Source organism: Triticum dicoccoides, chromosome 7B (genome assembly GCF_002162155.2).
Source record: "Triticum dicoccoides isolate Atlit2015 ecotype Zavitan chromosome 7B, WEW_v2.0, whole genome shotgun sequence".
In the NCBI taxonomy this organism is placed as follows: Eukaryota; Viridiplantae; Streptophyta; class Magnoliopsida; order Poales; family Poaceae; genus Triticum; species Triticum dicoccoides.
The window spans coordinates 104,984,171-104,994,078 of NC_041393.1; positions in this window are offsets into that span (position 1 = coordinate 104,984,171).

A 9,908-nucleotide genomic window follows, 5' to 3' on the forward strand; every position below is an offset into this window, starting at 1 on the left:
TTCAAATTTTGTTCACAAGGAAACACGAACATATTTCGTAAATTCAAAAAATGTTCAGAATTATAAAAATGTTCCAGGTTTCCAAATTTGTTCACAAATTCAGAAAAATGTTCGTGCTTTGAAAAAGTATCATATCTTCGAAAAGTGTTGCCATTTTCAATTTTTGTTCCTGATTTTCAGAAAGTGTTTGCATCTTTTCTAAAATTCTTCATAATTTCAAAAAATGTTCTCACTTTCAAATTGTGTTCACTAGGAGACACGAACATATTTCGTAAATTGAAAAAAAGTTTGGAATTATAAAAATGTTCCTATTTTCCAAATTTGTTCATAAATTCAGAAAAATGTTCGTGCTTCCGAAAAGTATCATACTTCGAAAAAGTGTTGTCGAATTCACAATTTTAAAAATGTTTGTGTTTCAAAATATATTTACCTTTTTCAAAAAAGAAATCAAGTTCAAACTTTCATATAGGACAAGCTCCCATTGAGATATAGACAATCAGGAGCTATAGTTAGCAAGCTACCTTGTTCACCTACACTTTAGTTTTTGGGAAATTTTCATGAGAAATAAAATTGACAAGTCAAATTTGAAGATTATTTTTTGTGAATGTTCAGTTTTTGCCACTATCGTTGGTTTCTTTAACCATTGCGCTGCAAAAGTAGCACAGGAGGTACCTTCGCGCAGCGGAACAGCTACTCCAGCTGACCACGTAGTCAGGGGTTCGAATCCTCAGCTCGCACAGTTCTTTTAGCATTTTTTCACCTCGCCAACGGAAAATGGGCCGGCCCAGGCGAAACCTACCTATGCGAAGCGACGACTCTTTGCCGCAATAAGTGGCGAGTAGGAGCTCCCGCGCAGCCCCCCTCTGGTCCGAATTGGACAAGGGGTGCGGCCCCCCTTTCCTTCCTCCTCTCCCCCTCTTTTCCCCCTTCTCCTACTCCAACAAGGAAGGAGGGAGTCCTACTCCCGGTGGGAGTAGGACTCCCCTTGGCGCGCCCCTCCTAGGCCGGCCGCCCCCTCCCCCCTTGCTCCTTTATATACGGGGGCAGGGGGCACCTCTAGGCACGACAACACAAGTTGATCTATGGATTGTTCCTTAGCCGTGTGCGGTGCCCCCCTCCACCATATTCCACCTCGGTCATATCGTCGCGGAGTTTAGGCGAAGCCCTGCGCCGGTAGAACATCATCATCGTCACCACGCCGTCGTGCTGACGGAACTCATCCCCGACGCTTTGCTGGATTGGAGCCCGGGGAACGTCATCGAGCTGAACGTGTGCTGAACACGGAGGCGCCGTACGTTCCGTGCATGGATCGGTCGGATCGTGAAGACGTACGACTACATCAACCGCGTTGTCACACTACAAGAAATATGTCAACTTATGACCTTCTGTCAGTGACCCTGGAAGAAATGGTCATAAATTTATGACCATTTTAGACCAATTGGTCAAAAGCTGTCTGGGGGGCTCCAAACCCTAAACCATTGCGACCATTTTGATCAGAAAGGTCATAATTTCCTTACATGAAATGGTCATAAAGCAAACAGCGCTAGTCCGCTGCCTTATTTCTAGTTGTTAACGACCAATATAGATGGTCATAGCCTTGTAAATTGTGGTGGGTTGCGATGACTAGGCGCCATCTCATCAGTTTTGCCTATGTGTCATGTCCATGTGGCAGTTTTTGCCCTAGGTTGTGAAGCAACCTATATTTCTGTCATTCCCAAAATTCCCAAACAAATCTCATAAATTCTTTGGGTCATATCTTCGTCAAATATGTAAAAACCTTCCTTTCCTAGTTCAAAAATAATTCAAAAATATTCTTTTTCCTATTCTGTTAAGAACAACAGTTTGTGAAGGAAGTACCACTTTGGCATGTCCAAATAGTATCCATTTTCTACAGTGCTTTCCTATGCCCAAATAACCATCCTCCACCAAATGCCAGCTCAATCCATTCATTATTTTGAGCCAAGCTTCAACATTCGTATTTATGTCCAGTGTGGTGGTTTGCAAAGCAAGTACCACCTAGGCTCCTCCTTTTGAGCTGAAAATTTGTGAAGACGGTCTTCTTAGTAACTGATCATCCTCAGCCAAAACTCACGGCTATTAGCCATGTACATTTCTCGTACCGCTAATCAAACACTTGGCTGCTTATTCATGTTTAAGCATCGATCGGTCTCCTCGTGAGAATCTTATGTTGTGATTTTCTTCCTAGCACCTGCCTGGGGAGTTCCCAAACCACTATACATGCCTAGGCCGCCCAGAACACATGGCAACGCCACGGTCACGCAGTGACCACGCGGCGGGCATGCGAGCTTACGCGCTCTAGAGTTGGGGCCCTCGGCCACCGTCGAAACCTCGATGTCTCTCCATCAAACCATGTATTTCTGATTAAATAGGTACTTATGTAACTAGAAATGATTTTTGGAAAAAATAAATAGCAAACTATGAGGCAGCTGCAGTTCAAATTTGACCCGCTTCCAACTGAATCGACGGGAATTTGTCTTTTTCACCAGAGGTGGATCAAAATTTTTGACACCCAACCATTTTGTCAATTGTGCATTAAATACGTCCTAATATTTTAGAAAATTGATTTGGTCCAATTTTGCAACAATTATTTGGTAGTTCCTTCACAAAAAAACCTCCTTTCGGGCACTCGGAAAATGAAAAATGGTTTTTTCGTCCAAAGAAAATGAAAACTTCCTTAGGCAACATTGTTTGCCATTCAAATATGCACTCTTGTGCACAATATGAGATCATTTGAATAAACTATGCCACGAATGTGGCCATAAGATTGATCATTTGGCTTGAAAGCCATGAATCTTCAGAGATGATAGCTCATTTCTGAGAACACTTTTTTAAAATAATTGCCGTATTACAAGTTTGTTATTTTTCCTGGGAACTTGGCCACATATAATGACACAATGCGAAGGTTTCCCAATTTTTTGTTTTTTTGAATTTTTATGCCGTTTCAAAATGCGGTCAAAACGACGGGAATGACCGTTCCTAGCTAGTTGTTGAATCTTGGATTTTTTCGGTGTTTCTCTGATTAAATATATACTTATGTACCTAGAAATGATTTTTTGAAAAAATAAATAGCAAACTATGAGGCAATTGCAGTTCAAATTTGACCCGCTTCCAACTGAATCGGCGGAAATTTGTCTTTTTCACGAGAGGTGGATCAAAACTTTTTACACCCAACCATTTGGTCAATTGTGCATTAAATATGTCCTAGTATTTTAGAAAAATGATTTGGTCCAATTTTGCAACAATTATTTGGTAGTTCCTTCACAAAAAAACCTCCTTTCGGGCACTCGAAAAATGAAAAATGGTTTTTTCGTCCAAAGAAAATGAAAACTTCCTTAGGCAACATTGTTTGCCATTCCAATATGCACCCTTGTGCACAATATGAGATCATTTGAACAAACTATGCCACGAATATGGCCATAAGTTTGATCATTTGCCTTGAAAGCCATGAATCTTGAGAGATGATAGCTCATTTCTGAGAACACTTTTTTAAAATAATTGCCGTATTACAAGTTTGTTATTTTTCCTGGGAACTTGGGCACATATAATGAAACAATGCGAAGGTTTCCCAATTTTTTGTTTTTTTTTGAATTTTTTATGCCCGTTTCAAAACGCGGTCAAAACGACGGGAATGACCGTTCCTAGCTAGTGGTTGAATCTTGGAATTTTTTTGGTGTTTCTCTGATTAAATAGATACTTATGTACCTAGAAATGATTTTTTTAAAATAAAGAGGAAACTACGAGGTAGCTGCAGTTCAAATTTGACCCGCTTCCTACTGAATCGACGAAATTTGTCTTTTTCACGAGAGGTGGATAAAAGCTTTTGACACCCAACAATTTGGTCAATTGTGCATTAAATATGGCCTAATATTTTAGAAAAATGACTTGGTCCAATTTTGCAACAATTATTTGGTAGTTCCTTCACAAAAAAAACCATTTTGAGCACTCAAAAAATGATTAAAAATAGCTAGAAATATGAAAAATGCATACAAATTGGTCCTAATCCATAAAATGTGGTCTAACTCTAGTGAAAATTTGTGTGGTGCCCTTTTGCAAAATATTTTTGATAGCTACTTCATAAAATCTCTTTATTTTTAGTACTTAAAAACTATTCTACATCACTGATTTTCTGAACCAATCATAACTCCGTCCACGGATCGATGACATGGCGTCCATCCATCCATCCATCCATCTCTCCATCCCACATCCATCCATCCATCTATCTACAGAAAAGAAAAAAAAGAAAAGAAAAAGAGATACCCACCACCCGCAGCCCAAACCCTAGCTCAGATCGACCCCTCCCCGTTCGCCCCCTTCCTCCCTCGTCCCCATCTCCTCGCTACCGCCCCCTTCCCGATCTAGCTTCTCTCTCTCGCTCTCTCTTGCAGCAAACCCCTCTCAACCCTAGCGCTTGCAGCTGCCTCCCACCGCTGCTCCCCGATCCAGATCCACCGCTGCTCCCCGATCCAGATCCGCCGCCATCTCCCTGTCCCCTCGCCGCCGGTCTGCACCCTCCCATCCCCCACCTTTGCCGCCCATCCACCACCGCCTCCCCACCCACGTCGCCTCGCTGCTCCAGCCATCTTCGCCATCGGCGGCCGCCTGCCTCACCATCAACGAACACGCCAACTACTTCGTTCGCCTTGCTGCTCCAACGAAGACGCCTGCCCGCGGAGCAGATCAGGCGAGATTCATAGGCAAGCGAGAAGAAGAGCCCCCCGACTACTCTACGCGTGCCGCCAGATCTTCAACGCCCAGCGCCGATGTCTTCCTCCTTGGTCCGCCCAGGCTCCCCCTCGGTCCGCGTCCCTGAGATGGTAAGCTGGTGCTGCAGGCTGGTTCGATGATTCGATTCGTGTTGGTACGAGCGTCCCGTTGATGATGTGCTGTTTGTTTGTTTTTTTACTCAGGCAAGGCGCAAGGAGACGACGCTCGACCTGGCAAGTTCGTCGACAAGGGCGTCCAGGTCAAGCTCACCGGCGGCCTTCAAGGTTGATTCGATTCGCACAGCCCAAATCCCCTCATTTTTCTTCTGTCCCTTTCCAGTGTTATGATAGATACATCGTCAGATCCACTAGAGGGCTCCCTATTTGTTTTACAAAATATGGTTATTTCTGGGTACATGTGCACTAGATAGGTTATGTTTCTTGGTACTCTGGACCTTGAAGATATGTCATGTTATAGAATGCAAGTCTGTATATCATGGTCGTCTCCTTAGTCTGCAAACAAATAAATCATTTCAAGTTTTTTGTCCATGTGTAGTCCATAAATATTAACAAAATTCAAATGATCAATTAATGAAAATGATTAATCCCTAGATTCACTATATAGTCCATCAAGATTATATGTTTTTCCTATAACAGAAGTATTTCATATCATAAAATAATTGTAGCTCGGAGACCACGGTCATGGTAGCTCATTTCATATCATTTGAATTTTTCCTATAAATATTACAATGACGCTGGATTGGAATGGATGCAGGTGGGTGGCCAAGGAGGACCACTAGCTGTCTGTCAATCGGACCACCGTCCTTGATCAACTTCCCGCGGCAGTCAAGCCAGCCATGCATATACATGATGCTGCTGCTACAAGTATGGTATCTTCCATAGCAAGGTTGAAAGGATCCTTAAAACAAGCTAGCTAGGCAACATCTGATCTGAGAGTACATAGTTATGGGCATGCATGTATAAGTGCTGTAGGGAAGGGTTAATTAGCCATGGAGTAGTTGCCAGTAATCTCTTTCTGTTTATGGAGTGTAAACAAAATAAGAGCACACATACACTTGCATCTTTTCTGAACATTCAGCCCGTCCTGTTTAGTCGAACGAAGAAAAAATGCAAGGACGCCAAAAGGTGTGTAGATACACAGATAACAAATATGTGGTTCCATACTAGTTGGAACACTTTTCGCTTAAATGATGTGCATGAAAGATTTATCCAGCCGCTGCACTTTGCTGAACAGTTGTTTCCTAGACATGTTGGGTTTTTCAAACCTTTTCTTGGGAGTAATTATACTTGTTAACTATTGTCCTTTTGCAAGAAAAAGAAAAGCTGCTATCCTGAATGAATGTAAAAATACTTTAACAAGCCCTTCTTTGTTGCATTTAGGGGCATTGCAAGGCACTTCAATTACCTCGGAGATCTACTCTTGGCGCTGATTAGCTACAGAAGCAGAAGGCCATGCTGTATTGTTATTGTAGACCGTGATGATCATGCAGAACTAAATGGCAAGTTCTTCTGTACATTGTTCTTTGATATCCAGTTTTGAATTGAAGTTGCATCGATCTCTAGCTTTGACGCCGCGCTGTGATCTAATCTGGTGCGTGCATGCACTGCGGGCCAAGGACCTGAACGAGATGTTCCTGGTGGTGGACGCAGAGGCGGCGCCCATGGAGGACGCCCCTCCACCACTGCTCCGACGCCATCCAGGTCTTCTTACCTTCAGTTTCTTCTTCTTCCCTTACCCTCCATTCCTTTGACTGAGATGTGATGTGGTTTCCTGCCATGAATGAGCAGTTGTCGCCGGATGGATGTAGGACGACCGACCATGGATGAGCAGCAGCAGCACCCCCATGGTGAGCCCCTCCACCCCTTTGTTCCCCTCTGTTTTCTGTGATGCTATAGTTTGGCCTCGGTTCCATGGCTTATTACTTGTTGTACGCCACGTCGAGGACCGAGTGTTTGAGCTGATTTGTGTTGTTGGTGGTCATCTAGCTACTGATTTTCTGCTGCAAGTTAGAATGCCTACTGTTCTGTGCTGTAGATGACTACTAAATTATCTAGTTTGCATCCCTTTGATGTCATGTATGCTACTGATTAGTTGCAGGTAATTAGAATGTTGTAGGTTCTGTACTAACATGGCCTAATCCATTGGAATAAATTAGATGGGAATATATCTAGTTTGTTAATATAAATCTGATTAGTATGTTTGCTGCCATTTTGTATAAATTAGATGGGAATAAATTAGATGGGCATAATCTATAACAAGCCCTAATTGAACGAATCAATCTGATTAGTATGTTTGCTGCCATTTTGTTAGTCTGCAGAAGCATATCTAGTTTGTTAGTCAGCCACTTTTTTGCTAGAACCATAAATCCTGATGCATGCTGATTATGGTCTGGTCTGTTAGATCTGTTCTCCTGTTGCTTAAAATTTGACTGGATTCTGAATGTGTATCTGCTGGTGTGTATCTGCTGTTGCCTAGATTCTAAATGAACATGTCAGTATACTATATACCCAAAAAAACATGCTTACAGTTCTTTTCATTTCTATGATCAATTTAGTTAGAGTTGCACATGTCAGTATATTATATACCAAAAAAAATCCTAGCTAGTGAGAACATTTGTCACTCCATGAACACGTACTGGTTAGTGTTAGTCATACTATTTATCTACATGGCATTTGATGTCAATTCTTGCAATAAGTTATTGGATCACTCCATGAACACATTCTTATTCTTATATTTTCATTCTTATTCTTTGCACAGGTGAAGTGTGAATCCAAGGCCGAAGCTGTGAATCATATCAACAAAGAGGAGCATATTATGTGTTGTAATTGTACGCATATCTGGGTTGCAGTATACTGAATTGTAATAGACTAATGTAGTCTTGTTTTGGATGAATTTCATTTGCTCTCTAGTATGTTCAAAACAATGATTGTGTATGTGATTTGAATACCCGTGAAATGGAAACATGACAAGAGGGTCCAAGTTATAATGGTTGTTTGACAAATTTCGAAATTTCTGACATGTGGGACATATTTTGAGATAAGCATGACATGTGGGGCTGGCTTACTAGTGGTACCCCAATGTATAATGGCTGAAACTATAAAAATCAATGGACTAAAAAGGCTACGGCCCAAAAATAAAATGGCTTAAATGTTGGGCCTGGCCCATGCAGTTGACCAAAATTAATCAAGAAAAAATATATAAAAAGGCCGAATTATTGGGCTAGGCCCATGTAGAAAACCGAATTGGACCGGGCTGAATCTTGTGCCACATCAGCTTGCCACGCTGGATGCCTACGTGGCCTGGGGAGGTTGCTAGTGACCAAAACGAAACAATAGACGTATTTTAGTCGTAAACGTCTTCGACCATTCCAGAAGAAAGGTCGCTATAGTCAGTTTATGACGGCCAGCTTTTGACCTTCTGTTTTTGGTCACAAAAAGGTCGCAAATGGAAATTTGTGACCTTTCAGTGACCAATAGTGGTGGTTACAAGTTGACATATTTCTTGTAGTGTCATAACGCTTCCACTTACGGTCTACGAGGGTACGTGGACAACACTCTCCCCTCTCGTTGCTATGCCATCACCATGATCTTGCGTGTGCGTAGGATTTTTTTTTTTGAAATTACTACGTTCCCCAACAGTGGCATCTGAGCCTAGGTTTTATGCGTAGATGTTATATGCACGAGTAGAACACAAGTGAGTTGTGGACGATACAAGTCATACTGCTTACCAGCATGTCATACTTTGGTTCGGCGGTATTGTGAGATGAAGCGGCCCAGACCGACATTACGCGTACGCTTACGCGAGACTGGTTTCACCGTTACGAGCACTCGTGCTTAAAGGTGGCTGGCGGGTATCTGTCTCTCTCACTTTAGCTGAATCGAGTGTGGCTACGCCCGGTCCTTGCGAAGGTTAAAACAACACTAACTTGACAAACTATCGTTGTGGTTTTGATGCGTAGGTAAGAACGGTTCTTGCTAAGCCCGTAGCAGCCACGTAAAATTTGCAATAACAAAGTAGAGGACGTCTAACTTGTTTTTGCAGGGCATGTTGTGATGTGATATGGTCAAGACGTGATGCTATATTTTTTGTATGAGATGATCATGTTTTGTAACCGAAAGTTATCGGCAACTGGCAGGAGCCATATGGTTGTCGCTTTATTGTATGAAATGCAAACACCCTGTAATTGCTTTACTTTATCACTAAGCGGTAGCGATAGTCGTAGAAGCAATAGTTGGCGTAAACGACAATAATGCTACGATGGAGATCAAGGTGTCGCACCGGTGACGATGGTGATCAGACGGTGCTTCGGAGATGGAGATCACAAGCACAAGATGATGATGGCCATATCATATCACTTATATTGATTGCATGTGATGTTTATCCTTTATGCATCTTATCTTGCTTTGATTGACGGTAACATTTTAAGATGATCTCTCACTAAAAATTATCAAGAAGTGTTCTCCCTGAATATGCACCGTTGCCAAAGTTCGTCGTGCCCAGACACCACGTGATGATCGGGTGTGATAAGCTCTACGTCCATCTACATCGGGTGCAAGCCAGTTTTGCACACGCGGAATATTCAGGTTATACTTGACGAGCCTAGCATATACAGATATGGCCTCGGAACACAGAGACCGAAAGGTCGAGCGTGAATCATATAGTAGATATGATCAACATAGTGATGTTCACCATTGAAGACTACTCCATCTCACGTGATGATCGGTTATGGTTTAGTTGATTTGGATCACGTGATCACTTAGATGACTCGAGAGATGTCTTTCTAAGTGGGAGTTCTTAAGTAATATGATTAATTGAACTTAAATTTATCATGAACTTAGTCCTGGTAGTATTTTGCAAATTATGTTGTAGATCAATAGCTTACGTTGTTGCTTTCATATGTTTATTTTGATATGTTCCTAGAGAAAATTGTGTTGAAAAATGTTAGTAGCAATGATGCAGATTGGATCCGTGATATGAGGTTTATCCTCATTGCCGCGCAGAAGAATTATGTCCTTGATGCACCGCTAGGTGACAAACCTATTGCAGGAGCAGATGCAGACGTTATGAACGTTTGGCTAGCTCAATATGATGACTACTTGATAGTTTAGTGCACCATGCTTAACGGCTTAGAATCGGGACTTCAAAGACGTTTTGAACGTCAT